This window comes from Misgurnus anguillicaudatus, chromosome 12, assembly GCF_027580225.2.
Source record: "Misgurnus anguillicaudatus chromosome 12, ASM2758022v2, whole genome shotgun sequence".
Taxonomy (NCBI): Eukaryota; Metazoa; Chordata; class Actinopteri; order Cypriniformes; family Cobitidae; genus Misgurnus; species Misgurnus anguillicaudatus.
Genome location: NC_073348.2, coordinates 30,273,203 through 30,287,174, shown reverse-complemented (window position 1 = coordinate 30,287,174; position 13,972 = coordinate 30,273,203). Strand labels below are relative to the sequence as shown.

General features: G+C 36.2%; 1 protein-coding gene across 6 annotated transcripts in view; it reads right to left on the bottom strand.

Moving 5' to 3' along the window:
• The window catches only part of ntm (neurotrimin), a 372,932-nt gene that overhangs the window by 52,564 nt on the left and 306,396 nt on the right, over nt 1-13,972 (bottom strand). The gene's annotated exons all lie outside the window — the stretch shown is intronic.

Genomic DNA, 13,972 nt, shown 5'->3' with positions numbered 1-13,972 from the left:
ACATTTGTGTAATTCTTGCCGTTGTTTTAAATAGGCTACACACGAATGCTTGCTGGTTCCCACAAAATAAATGTGCCTGTCAAATATTAAAATCATAATGAAATGAATGGCTAAAATCAGACTTTGATACTCATTATCTCAGAATTTGATTTTGAAACTGTAGTATGGTTATTACAGACTGGGTCACATATAAAAAAAATGGTGTCATAATTGCTGCTTTTTCGCACATATTTAGACATTTGTATCCATTTATAATTTAACTATTGTTAGAAAAGGGCTGAATGAATGAATACAGTGTGGATACCTGTCTATTATAGACAGATATATAAACAATATCCAGCTCAAGTATATTGACAAAATAGTATTGAAATATTTGCCTGCAAACTTCATTTTTAACAAGTGTTACAACAAACCCCCTGCCTGTTACAATTACTATGTGGTAAGTTGTAACATTTGCACTTCTGTCACATTTGGTGTAATTGTACAAGAATGGTAAGTAATAGAAACAAACTTCAAATGTTTATTTGTAGCAGAGATGTGTGTGTTGCTTGTGTAAAAATATAATGAATCAAACTCAAATATTTTTTTAATGATTGAGGCAAAACCAAAAAGCGTATGGTTGTGCCCCGATCTCCCCTATTTATCCTGAAAAAAAAGACCTGGAAATCTCACAAATGTCTCCATTGGAGTTCAGAAGACATCTAAACAACCTCACCAACTCAACTCAAATTCAATATTGTTAAAGATTTCAATATGAACTTAAAACATTTTCATACAATTTACCCAAATCCAGATCATTTCAGATATACAATCTACAGTACATTAATGTTACAGCTCCATATTTTTAATGTAATCTCCTCCGTTATAAAAAATGAAACCTCTGAGCAATAACATTTTCCTCTGGGTTTACACGTCCCATGTGACTCTTAGCGTATGTTTCGCAAAAGATGTTCCCAGTGGATTTTTTTCAGTTTATCCATTTGTGACCGAAACACCATGATCCATCAATTAAAATGAATTCACAAATTCATTAAAATTCATTCATTGCTCCTTTTCAAATATTCCCTCCGGTACTGTACATCGGCGGGCCGCCAGCCGGAAGAGCGAGACATAAACTAGTGCGAACGTATTCCCTAGATATCAAGCAAAGAAAAGCCACACAGCCAGACGCAGCTAGACATCGATCAAATCCCACCAACCTTCAGCAGGTTGAGTTTAATAAATTCAGTGACCCACCTTGATAATATTCAAAGCTAAACTGTCTACTGGAGCATTAAAGTACTTTAAAGACAATGCCATCTCTCGTTATTACGGATACAGTGGAATTAGATGCTAATTACTTACAGGCCTTCTTTAAATGAGGACATGCTGTGTCTAATTGCAGATATGCCAGTTAGCAGCGGAGGCCAAATTTGGTCCTTTCTGTATACTGTAAAGCTATTAAAACAAAATGCAATCATGTGCTTAATTGATTACTTGCCTGATTGACCATTCAATAAAATGCAGGGAAAATTTTCACGCAATCTTTGTTTTATCTCCGATAGCATCGTTGCCCGAAAATCTTTGGCACGCTTTGGAATAACAGTCATTCGGTGTCTATTAAGGCTCATTACGGGCATAATTCCTTACAAGACAACTGTGTTGAACTACTTTTGCTTCTAGAGGGCAACATCCAAAGCACCGGAGAGCTATGATGTGAAAGTACTTTGTGTCTTCCCTTACGAAAAAGAAGTACACTTCAAGTTAATTTTATTAAGTATACTTAAGTAATGTTGGAGTATAGTTTTAAGTATACTTTATGTAGTAAGTGTACTAACATTTATGTTTTAGTAGTAAACTTGTAAGTGTACTGCTTGAATACCGCTTGGGACTAAATTGGCCCACTTTTAGTATATAAAAATATACTTCTAAGTGTACTATAAGTGTAAGAGTAGTCAACTTTATGTGTACAACTAGTGCACAATTAGTTCTTCATTTGTACTGCAAGTGAACTCATGAGTATACTAGTAATTTTCTAGACTTATACTTCAAGTGTACATGCAAATGTTTGTTAGATTACTCTTAGTAAACTAGTAGGTTACTCATTTTGTCCTGCAGGTATACTTCCAAATGTTCTTTTAATATACGTTTAGTTAACTAGTAGTTTACTAGTCATATACTGAAAGTGTACATGCAAGTGTTCTGTTAGTGTACTCTTAGTAAACTAGTAGGTTACTTATTGTGTGCTGCAGGTATACTTCCAAGTGTTCTTTTAATATACTTTTAGTTAACTAGTAGTTTGCTAGTCATATACTGAAAGTGTACATGCAAGTGTTCTGTTAGTGTACTCTTAGTAAACTAGTAGGTTACTTATTGTATACTGCTTGTGTAACAAAGCACTTTGACACTGAGGATCCATCTGCAGGTTTTTATTAAACACTCATATTCCAACAGGCAAGGTCAAACAACAGCAATGTCAGGCAGGCAAACCGCTCAGCAATGACAGCCGGTACAAATCAAGACTTTGCACTAACTGAATGTTTCCAGAGAGTTTATATAGGCTGTCCAATGAGTTTCAGGTGGCAGAGTAATCAGTCCAGGTATGCGGGATTATGGGAAATGGAGTCCAGAACGAAAGTAAATATTCAGGGGATTCAGCCATATATAGATATATATATATACAACCTCAAATCAGAAAAAGTTGGGACACTGTAGAAATTGTGAGTAAAAAAAGGAATGGAATAATTTACAAATCTCATAAACTTATATTTTATTCACAATAGAATATAGATAACATATCAAATGTTGAAAGTGAGTATATAATATATAAATAATATATTTATAATTTTTGTATTTATTATTTTTGTTTGATTAGGTCACTGATAGCATACGAAAGATTTAGCTTCAAATTGAAAGTACAATTAAAAGGTATATGTCAAGTATAAAAATTAATACACAGGAACATTGTATTGTACTTTAAGTGCAATATATATATATTTATAGTATGATGTTAAGTTCACTTAAAATAAAGTTGAGTAGTAAACTACTAGTTAACTAAAAGTATAGTAAAAGAATACTTGCAAGTATACCTGCAGCACACAATTAGTAACTTGCTAGTTTACTAAGAGTACACTAACAGAACACTTACATGTACACTTTCAGTATGAGTACACTAGTTAACTAAAAGTTTACACTGTAAAAATACTTTGCTGCCTTAAAAATTTTTGTTAAATCAACTCAGATTTACAAGTCATGTCAACAAAGATTAGTTGTCACAACTTATAAAATATAGTTGAGTCAACTTAATTTTATAAGTTATAACAACTCACCTGTAGTTATAACAACTGGTCTCTAATCAAGATAAATAACAGTAAGTTGAAATGACTTGTAAATCCGAGTTGATTCAACTAAAAATTTTAAGGCAGCAAAGTATTTTTTTACAGTGATAGTAAAAGAATACTTGCAAGTATACCTGCAGCACAAAATTAATAACCTACTAGTTTACTAACACTAAAGATTCTCCATAAGGATAATATACATTTGTACACTACATATACTTTCAAAATTTACTTAAAATATACTGTTTCTAAAGGATGCTAAATAATGTATTTTATAAATGCTGTCAGTGCATTATAATGATAACTTTAACAGATAAAGTATACCTAAAATAAACTTTAAAATAAGTTCAAATTAGTATACTTTTTAAAATTGCACAGAACTTTAACTCCAAGTATATATTTTTTAAAAGTATACTTTTAGAAAATATACTAAATTATAATTATTTTGAAATATGTTAAAAGTTTAATTGTAAACAAATATGTTGTAAGCATACTTTCAATATATTCAAAGATGGTAAATTTCTTTCTAAGTATATTTGTAATGTACTATTGCAAAGTTAAATATACTTGAAATACAATAAAGTATATTTATTTTTCACCAGGGCTAATCATATGGCTTTTTGCAGCTTTCTTGATGTAGCTTTTGTTGTTGCATTTTTACTTAATACTTTTAAGTATATGTCAGTAAACAAGTATAGGCCAAATATACTTAGACATTTCGGTCAGTATAGGTTAAGTATACTTTAGTACAATTTAAGTATATTTTTGAGAAGTACCTAAAGTACATTTTAGAGAAGTACATAAAAAGTCAACTGAAAGTATACTTTCTTATTTTAAGTTTTAAAAAAGTATACTTATAGCACACTTGAATAAACTTCTTTTTCGTAAGGGTTATTCCTCAGGTACTGAGGTTCAAGTCGTGGAGTGGAAACTGCGGTAGTGGCCCCCACCTCCTCTTATAATGGACTAAATGAGAACGGTGGAGATCAGCAAAGAGATCGAGCTTTTCCCTGTGGATGAGTTCATAACACACTGCAGGGCATCCAACACAGAATTATTAAACCCAACCCCCTCTGCCACGTCTATCTTTTGCTCATTTCTTTAAAGGTGAAGCTCGTCCTTTATTCTCTGTTGTCACCAGAATAGAAACAATATTGTGCTATTGGTCAGTTAAAGGATAAGTCCATTTTCTTAAAAAAAAACAGATAATTTACTCACCACCATGTCATCCAAAATGTTGATGTCTGTCTTTGTTCGAGAAAAAAAGTGTTTTTTTGAGGAAAACATTCCAGGAATTTTCTCATTTTAATGGACTTTAATGGACCCCAACACGTAACAGTTTTAATGCAGTTTAAAATTGCAGTTTTTCAAAGGACTCTAAACAATCCCAAACGAGGTATAAGGGTCTTATCTAGCGAAACGAGAAAAAAACTATACTTCATCACGTCAAAAGGTCACGGAGGACGTATGCAAAACTCCGCCCCAGTATTTACAAGTGTGGAGAAAGAGGACCGTTCCGACGTTGTTGTATGTCGAATTATACTAATTAATGTCTTTGTGTCAGTTTATTGTTTAAAATGTTCCGCAAATGTGCGTTTCATATATGTAACACGTGACCTTTTTACAGCATTACGCAATTACGTGAGGTCGCGCTGGCGCGATACTGGACCGGAGATAGACGAGAAGTTGTGGTTTAAAAGTGCATATTTTTCAAAAATGACAATCGTTTTCACTAGATAAGACCCTTATGCGGAGATAGACGAGAAGTTGTGGTTTAAAAGTGCATATTTTTCAAAAATGACAATCGTTTCACTAGATAAGACCCTTTGGGAACGTTTAGAGTCCTTTGAAACTCCGTTGAAACTGCAATTTTAAACTGCATTAAAACTGTTACATGTTGGGGTCCATTAAAGTCCATTAAAATGAGAAAAATCCTGGAATGTTTTCCTCAAAAAAACATAATTTCTTCTTGGCTGAACAAAGAAAGACATTTTGAATAACATGGTGGTGAGTAAATTATCTGGATTTTTTTAAAGAAAATGAACTTATCCTTTAAGTGACGAGCCACGCCCCAGAATCATGCTGTTGGCTGTGCAAACTGCACTCAGTATATCAGATTTGCATAATTTAAGGGGTGCTAAAACAACAAGTCGGTGTGGAAATGGTTAATTTGCAATTTCCGTGTTTACACTTTCTGAGAAAATCAATAAGAATCAACTTGACTGTGAAAGGATAAAGTATTTATCTCAGTGTGGAATAAACCTGCATTTCAGCTTAATTTATTTATTGATATCCAGGCTCTGGCCTAAAAATGCACTGCCGAATCAAGCATTCATATATTCATACACAAAAAAAAAACATCTTCCAAGGTGTATATATCAAGCTCAGAGTCACCCAATACAGCAAGAAGACGTGCTAGTTTGTGTGTAACGCTCAAAGTCGCCAGGCCAAGGTAACAAAGTGCACTCAAGGGCATTCGGAGTTGGCTGGAATAATGGGAAAAACGCAAACCCAATACAGCTGTTGCACAGGTAATTGAACAAAACCTCAGATGCAACACAGTTTATGGGATCAAAGAGCAAAGCTCTCGCTCATTCGTCATTTAGACACGGATGATATGGTAAATAAAATGGGAGGGAGAGCGACAGTGCTGGCGATGGTATGCACGGTGCATGCCCGCTGCATGTATGCAAGGGTGCATGTTTAACTTTAAGGCCACTGAAGCACTAAACTCCCGTATTGAATTATTATTATTAACAGCTTATCCATAAAAGCATGCATTATAATAAACACTGGGACCCATCCAATCAGACTTAACCTTGAGCAGCCAGAGCCTTTAGGAAACCGGCAGCGTCGCGTCGGCAGGCACTGGAGCTTGTCTGAGCCGCGTGTTCGTCCCTGCACACTGAATCAGCACAATGCAACAAATACATAAATTAATAAATAACTCTGCCTTATTCCCTTATCAGAGAAGAGCAGACAGCAAACCAATTTAATCCAAATAAAGTGTCTACCCTTTCAGTGCAATGAAAAGCATCCAAGGGCGGGGAAAATTAGGCATCCGACATAAACAAGCACAGCCCCCATTTTTTTGCATGACATCCGTATACGTGCGCTTTATGAAAAACACAAGATTTTTTTTGCAGCATCATCATCATCATCGATTGCACGACTACTCTCATGCATGGATTACATGGTTCATTTTTAATGCATTGTTACAGTATCAAGCCTTATTAACATATGTGTGTATTTTATTTGGATTTTACAGCATGTTTGTTGATGCATTCTGTGTATCAAAAGCAAACAGCACACAGTATTTTAGCAGGCAGTGCATCAAGTATACTCCACTGTACTTGTGAAGGACAAAAATATATCGGGTATCAGACCAAGTGCGCTTTTGAAAGTAAATCTTACCGCAGACCCCTCCGGCTGCCTTGTGACATGAACAAGAGAGGGCATTCATTATTAATTTACTTTGGAGTACGGGATTGACTTGGCATCGAAAGTCTACTGAGAAAAAGCTGTAATATATAACACCGGATTACCTCCAAATAAAACGAACGTCGTCGAGTTAAGAAGAGTACAGCCGTGAGAACATTGCTAAGATGTGGACAGTAAGGATGTATTGATTTTTTGTAACATGGGGCGATAGTAAGGCATGCAGTTTGAGATGGGGTGAATACACTGTCAACACACACAGGATTGTTTTTTTTGCATGTACAACATTGGATACATTGCGCTCCTAAGAGTCTTGAGCAAGTACACTCTTTCTGCCTCCCTCTTTTTAATTTCGGATTTTCGAGTGCTGACTCACAACTCGCTCTCGGCGCATCGAGGGTGATCGAGTACTTAATTCATTTTAAAATCTTTAAGAACACAAAGTCCTATTTTAATTAAATCAATTATTTCATTAGTGGCTTTTAAAGCAGGTCTCATACTGAAATGAACAACTCGACAGCTCTGAAAAACATGATGATGGGGACCCAACGATCTCCGTTTTAACTTGAGTAAGACCGATGGGTTTTAAAGAGCGTGTACTCCATTATGTGTTTCAACTTCATAGTTGAAACAGGTTCAGGTACAACATAAGGCATCGGTTAGATGCCTCTTACCACAGAACCTCATGTGGCGAGGGTTGCGTTACTATGGAGACTCTCAGACTCTTTGCTGGTCTGTGAGGTGAAAGAACTTTGCAGTGCACTTAAAAATTCTTTCTTGCTTCTCGCTGGATAAAAGCACATAATGCTTTTGTAAAACGTCGACCACTGAAGTTTCACTTTTTGCGCAAAACATTCGACATTTCAGTGCACTTCAATTCTTAAATGACTATTGTTAAAAAGAAGCCTTATGTAAGGGGAGTCAGGAATATCTTTCTTAAAAAATGTATTTTGAGATATGGCCATGTAAAAATGAAATGATTATGATTATGTTGAATAAAACCTTGAATAACATTACCGATGTATCTCACGAAAAATGAAATGATCAAAAGAATGCAATGCATTGACGTGTATTCTGAAGCAGTATACCATACATGTTTCATGCAGCGTTTCTTTCTGAATAAGCAAAATGAACTAAAGGTCTGCATTCCAGGTGAAATATAGTTAATCTTTCACCTTACATATGTGATAAGACACCTGTTTAGCTATTTCTGTGCTTCTAAAGGTTAATGTGTTTGGATGCGCATGGCTAATTCCTATCCCAACTTATAAGGTTGGTTTAACGATATTTCATGCATTCTGATTTATGAACACAATTAAAGTATTTCTCAATTCCTCTTTCCTACAAGTTTTTTCAAACTTGGTTAACTGTATCATGGACCCTTATTCCTTTTATGGGCACTTCCTCCGGAAAAGCAAACCCACAAGACAATCATAGTGAGAGCAAGAATGATCATTCAATGTTAAACTTTTTTTTAAATATGCTAATTTTCCACCTCCCCTAGAGTTAAATATTTGATTTATACAGTTTCGGAATCCATTCAGCTGATCTCCGGGTCTGGCGATAGCACTTTTAGCATAGCTTAGCACAATCCATTGAATCTGATTAGACTATTAGCATTGCGCTCCAAAATAACAAAAGAGTTTCGATATTTTTCTTATTTAAAACTTGACTCTTCTATAGTTTCATTGTGTACTAAGACAGACGGAAAAATAAAAGTTGCGATTTTCTGGGGAAATATGGCTAGGAACTATACTCTCATTCTGGCATAATAATCAAAGACTTTGCTGATGTAACATGGCTGCAGCAGGCATAGTGATATTACACGCTGTTCGAAAATAGTCCCCTTGGTTACTTTCAATAGACCCTTTTACAGCCCACGTGATCAAATAGCCTGTGCACACATTTCCCAGCATTAAAATGTCTGGTTGTTGCGTTTGGTTGCATCAATATAATATACTAATATACGTATATGGGTGATTCTCACGAAACCATTGAAACACCACGGCACTAATGATTTTAGCTTTAAAATGTGTAATATAGTAACATTAAAAAGCATCAGAATTAACACAATACTGTGTTCTACCTTGCACAATGTGTGATTTCAACATAAGAATTTATAATTGGAAATTTTATCTCATTTTCTGCAGAAATTTTCATTACCGCAATGTGTCCGGCTGTGTTTGAACATGCGTTATGTTGAAATTTAATCAAATTAACACAAAAATATTAAGAAAAAAAATAAATGGATGTTTTGCTAGACTACTTTAGATGACAGAAAAAATATTTACTGAATATTCATGTATAATAATAATGAAGAAAAATTAGGAAAATGATGTGTCCATGCCTGATGTTCTCATCCTCCACAACACTTTTTGAGAACAGTTTAAGCACACATACAGAATTTTAATAAAGTTTGATTTTGAGTGACCAAGCACATGGACCAGTTACTTCAAGATGGCTACCAGGTAAGATCATTTTTTTACAGTTAATTTGAAATATTGTCTTGTCAGAATGCTTACACAACATTTTGATTATCATTACCGCAACAGATGCTTATTAAATGTTAATTTAATTATTAGAAGCATAATACTTTGATTTTAAATGCATGTGCAGAATCTCCAAATTATGTTCTTTCAGGTTTGTCTTGTCATTTTGAAAATATGTCAGTGTTGATGTTTTCTGACTGTTGCGGTAATGAGATTTTTTAGGACTAATTTTTTAAATTGTGTTACAAAAGTGTTAAATGATAAGTAAAAGTTTTTAAATTAATGTTACCATTTACTCCAGACTTTGTTTTTCAATGTCTGGTGGGAAAAAAAGTAAATTTAAGCAATTTTTACATTTTCATGCTTGACATTTTTAAAACCAAGTTTTCGTGAGAATCACCCATATATGTATCTGGCCACTTTATATTTGGCCATCTGCTAACTCCACTATAGTGGAGTGGATACAATAACTCTTTTGTTATTTTTAGCGTGATGCTAATGGTCTAATTTGATTTAATGGATTGTGCTAAGCTATGCTAAAAGTGCTAGCCCCAGACCCGGAGATCAGCTGAATGGATTCCAAAACGGTAAGAATCAAATGTTTAACTCTAGGAGAGCTGGAAAATGAGCATATTTTCAAAGAAAGTTGAGTGTCCTTTTAAACGAGGCCCCGTTCAGGAGTAGTAACCAAAGGTGGTAAATATATCAAAATCTAAAAAAGTGTTTGCAATCGGAGCAAATAAGTGCATATTATGTAAACAACACGAACATATAGCTGTGCTGTACTTGTAACTTTTTATCTCCTCCCACTGTAAGCTTCCAAGAGTTCAGCCTGACAACACGAAAGACTTTTTGGACATATGAAGGACTGTGTGTCTTATGTGATTTTTAATATTCAGAAACCAATATAAGCAATTCACATGTTGATTTCCCCATAAAGTGTAACCGTTGTTGCTCTGTGGCACCGAATCCACTTTTGTCCACCCAATGGCAGTCGCTCATTATTTCCACACCTCAATCTAACGCCATTTATTTGCTTCCAGCTATATTAATAGTAAGACTTATCTGTAAATAGCACAATTGTGCTGTGTATGTGGCACATAATAAAGCAAGATTCTGTGCGAAGTATTCATCTGGGTAAGAGTCCCAGATTTAAAATCCAGCACACGCCACACAGTCTCAGAGGGCACGTGCTATCTGTGTACTTCTGTTCTCCCTGGGCTTTGAAACAGCCATTGGAACAACTGTTAAGGGAATTGGAGCCCTTCTCCCATCTATCTGTGCTGGGTAAAAACAATTGGCATTGTCCAGACTCACCGCCGTGACCGTTTGCAGTGCAAACACACACCCAATTTCTATCTTGTTGCCTGAGATGTGTCCTTCTCCATCTCTCCTCGTCACTCACATTGCGACGAAAGCAATACGAGAGGCTACACTATTTGATATGATTTTCTGCGCTCATGATACTGGGGTTGATGCGATGGCATTCGTGCTGAACCGACCTGAGCGGAGCAAATTACCTCTCCGCCGGTCTGTCGCACACACAAGGCCGAACCGCCACCGGCATCACGCCGGCCTCCGTCATCATTCTCGTCCAGCAGATGTTCACGAGCAGGTGCGGATGAGCTTGATTTAGTGGCACGTGATAAAGTATGGACAAACTCTCATGCACGTGTCTATGCCATTAACACTAATTGAAGATTCATCAATGACAAGCAACAGATCTACAAGTAAAACAAGACTCTTCAACACATGTTCAAACAGCAATTTTTGTGATGCAACTATTTCGTCACCTCATTACAGTCTGCAGAAACAAGCAAAAACTACGGCTGTGCAATTAATAAACAATGAAATTGGCATTTTGTTTTCGCTTGGTAAAAACACAGTGTGACCGGTTTTGGTGCGTGTTCATGCTGATCTGAAGTAAGCGAAGCTTTACAACACATGGAGGAGGATTACAGCTTAGCTGAAAATCACCTTGTCTTCTAAAGTGGTGTCTCCCAAATGAAGGTGCCCTTTGCAAATAATACCCATTAGACTTTCAAAGTCATCCAGTCTCGGCTGAAGAGGGTGACAGTGCTTGGATTTGCATGTACTTTCTCTCACACAGTACCTGAGTCGCTAAGATGAAGCAGGACAGTCATTAGGGAATATCTGACAATTAACATTCAGCTCACTTCGTACCTCATATAGCGACATGCCGAGCTTTATTCTTCCTCACTTGGAGGTTTTTAGGTGAGGTATTTTTACTTTTATGCATTGAACATCAACTTTTTATACAATATATGACATATTCATGTCAACATTGTGAAGAAAAAAGGGGCGGATCACACAGAACGCGATTATGACGTTTTTGCCACCTGCCGCGCTAATCAGTCAACTCTGAGCGGAAAAGCACCCGAGGTCAATTGCGTTGTCCAATCAAATGCCGATATGCTAATATGCCAGTTAACAGCAAACCAAAGTTTCAAGAGTGCCCACGCTTCAATATTTGATTGACGGCAGCTGCCTCAGTGGTTGCATTGCAATATAAAAAACGCAGCGCACTGCTCTTTTCTGAAGTCAATCAAATTAGAGCAGTGCTGTCCATTTTCAACCCTACTGAAAAATCCAGCTAAGACCAGCATGAGCTGGTAGCTGGTTTTAGCTGGTATAAGGTGGCAGTAGCTGGTCTAAGCTGGTCCTCCCAGCATGAAAAAGCTGGTCATGCTGGTGGGTCAGCTGGTCTTCCAGCCTGACCAGCTAAGTCCAGCTAGACCAGCTTAAAAAGTGACCAAAACATAGCTAGACCAGCTTGCTACACCAGCAAAACCAGCTTCCTACACCAGCAAAACCAGATAAAACCAAGCTGGAGACCAGCTAAAACCAGCTCACCAGCTTATGCTGGTCTTAGCTGGATTTTTCAGTAGGGAAGCGTTTAAAATGCGTTTGGTGCCATTGTTCGGTAATTGTACCTTTTGCACATAACCTTTCTCACTGTCTATGCTAGGGACATGAATACTTTCAAACTTCAGTTTAAAAATCTGTGTTGTTACTTTTCTAAGCTATTGGACTCATTATTGAACTTGTTAAAGAGCACCTATCGTCCGATTCACGATTTTACATTTCCTTTGGTGTGTATTAGTACATGTTAACGATATGTAAAAGATACACCACAGAAAACGATGACGCGAGTTATAGTTTTCAATGTAAATCTCTTTTCTTTGACTACAACAAACACACGGATTGTAGGCAACAGTTACTTCCTGGGCCTGTTGACGTGGACAAGACCGACATTATCATAATTCCTCCCGCTTCGGACTCAGCCTGTAAGTTAACTCCTGTTAGGAATGCATTGTAAGTGAATCTTTCAAACATGGTAAGAAGCGTCACTTTTATGGCGTCAGAGGTATTCAGGCCAATTACAACGTACAGGTTAGCTGGCAAATCAGGGACACAAAGCTTTTCAAATCGATGAGTTTTGTACAAAATCAATGCGTTTGAGGAAAACAGGGATATCTGGAGCTACCAAAATGTACGGTATGTGGAAAATAATGCATGTTTTTTTATCATAAACCACACAAACACATTGTATTATACCAAATACACAAAATAGTAATGAAATAGGTCCACTTTAAAGAAAAATCCCATAGATTTGCTGTACATTAAAGGAATAATCAATTTTCTTAAAAGAAAAATCCAGATAATTTACTCACCACCATGTCATCCAAAATGTTTATGTCTTTCTTTGTTCAGTCGAGAAGAAATTATGTTTTTTGAGGAAAACATTGCAGGATTTTTCTCATTTTAATGGACTTTAATATACACCAACAATTAACACTTAACTCAACACTTAACAGTTTTTTTCAATGGAGTTTCAAAGGACTATAAATGATCCCAAATGAGGCATAAGGGTCTTATCTAGCGAAACGATTGTCATTTTTGACAAGAAAATAACAAATATACACTTTTAAAGCACAACTTCTTGTCTAGATCCGGTCCAGCGCGACCTAACGTAAATGCGTAGTGACGTAGGGAGGTCACGTGTTACATATAAAAAACGCACATTTGCGGACCATTGTAAACAATAAACTGACACAAAGACATTATTAGACAGTTGACATACAACACCGTAGGAACGGTCCTCTTTCAACACACTTGTAAACACTGGGGTGGAGTTTCGTGTTCGTGTTCTGTGACCTCTTGACGTCATGACGTATTGCGTGTGGTCACGCTGGCGCATCACGACAGGATCTCGACGAGAAGTTGTGCTTTAAAAGTGTATATTTGTTATTTTTCTTGTCAAAAATGACAATCGTTTTGCTAGATAAGACCCTTATGCCTCGTTTGGGATCGTTTAGAGTCCTTTGAAACTCTGTTGAAAAAAACTGTTAAGTGTTGAGTTAAGTGTTAATTGTTGGTGTCTATTAAAGTCCATTAAAATGAGAAAAATCCTTAAAAAACATAATTTCTTCTCGACTGAACAAAGAAAGACATCAACATTTTGGATGACATGGTGGTGAGTAAATTATCTGGATTTTTCTTTTAAGAAAATGGAATATTCCTTTAAAGGGGGACTTCAATATCCAAGGATGAAAATATCAAAGATATTTGATAGATTTGATTTGAAACGCATATTTAACCACCCACACTAATTGTGGAGGTGCACCACTCTTTTTTGTGTTTTAAATTGTACAAAAAGGCAACTTTAAAGTAATTGTAACAATCCTACCTCTAGCCAAAGCCTGA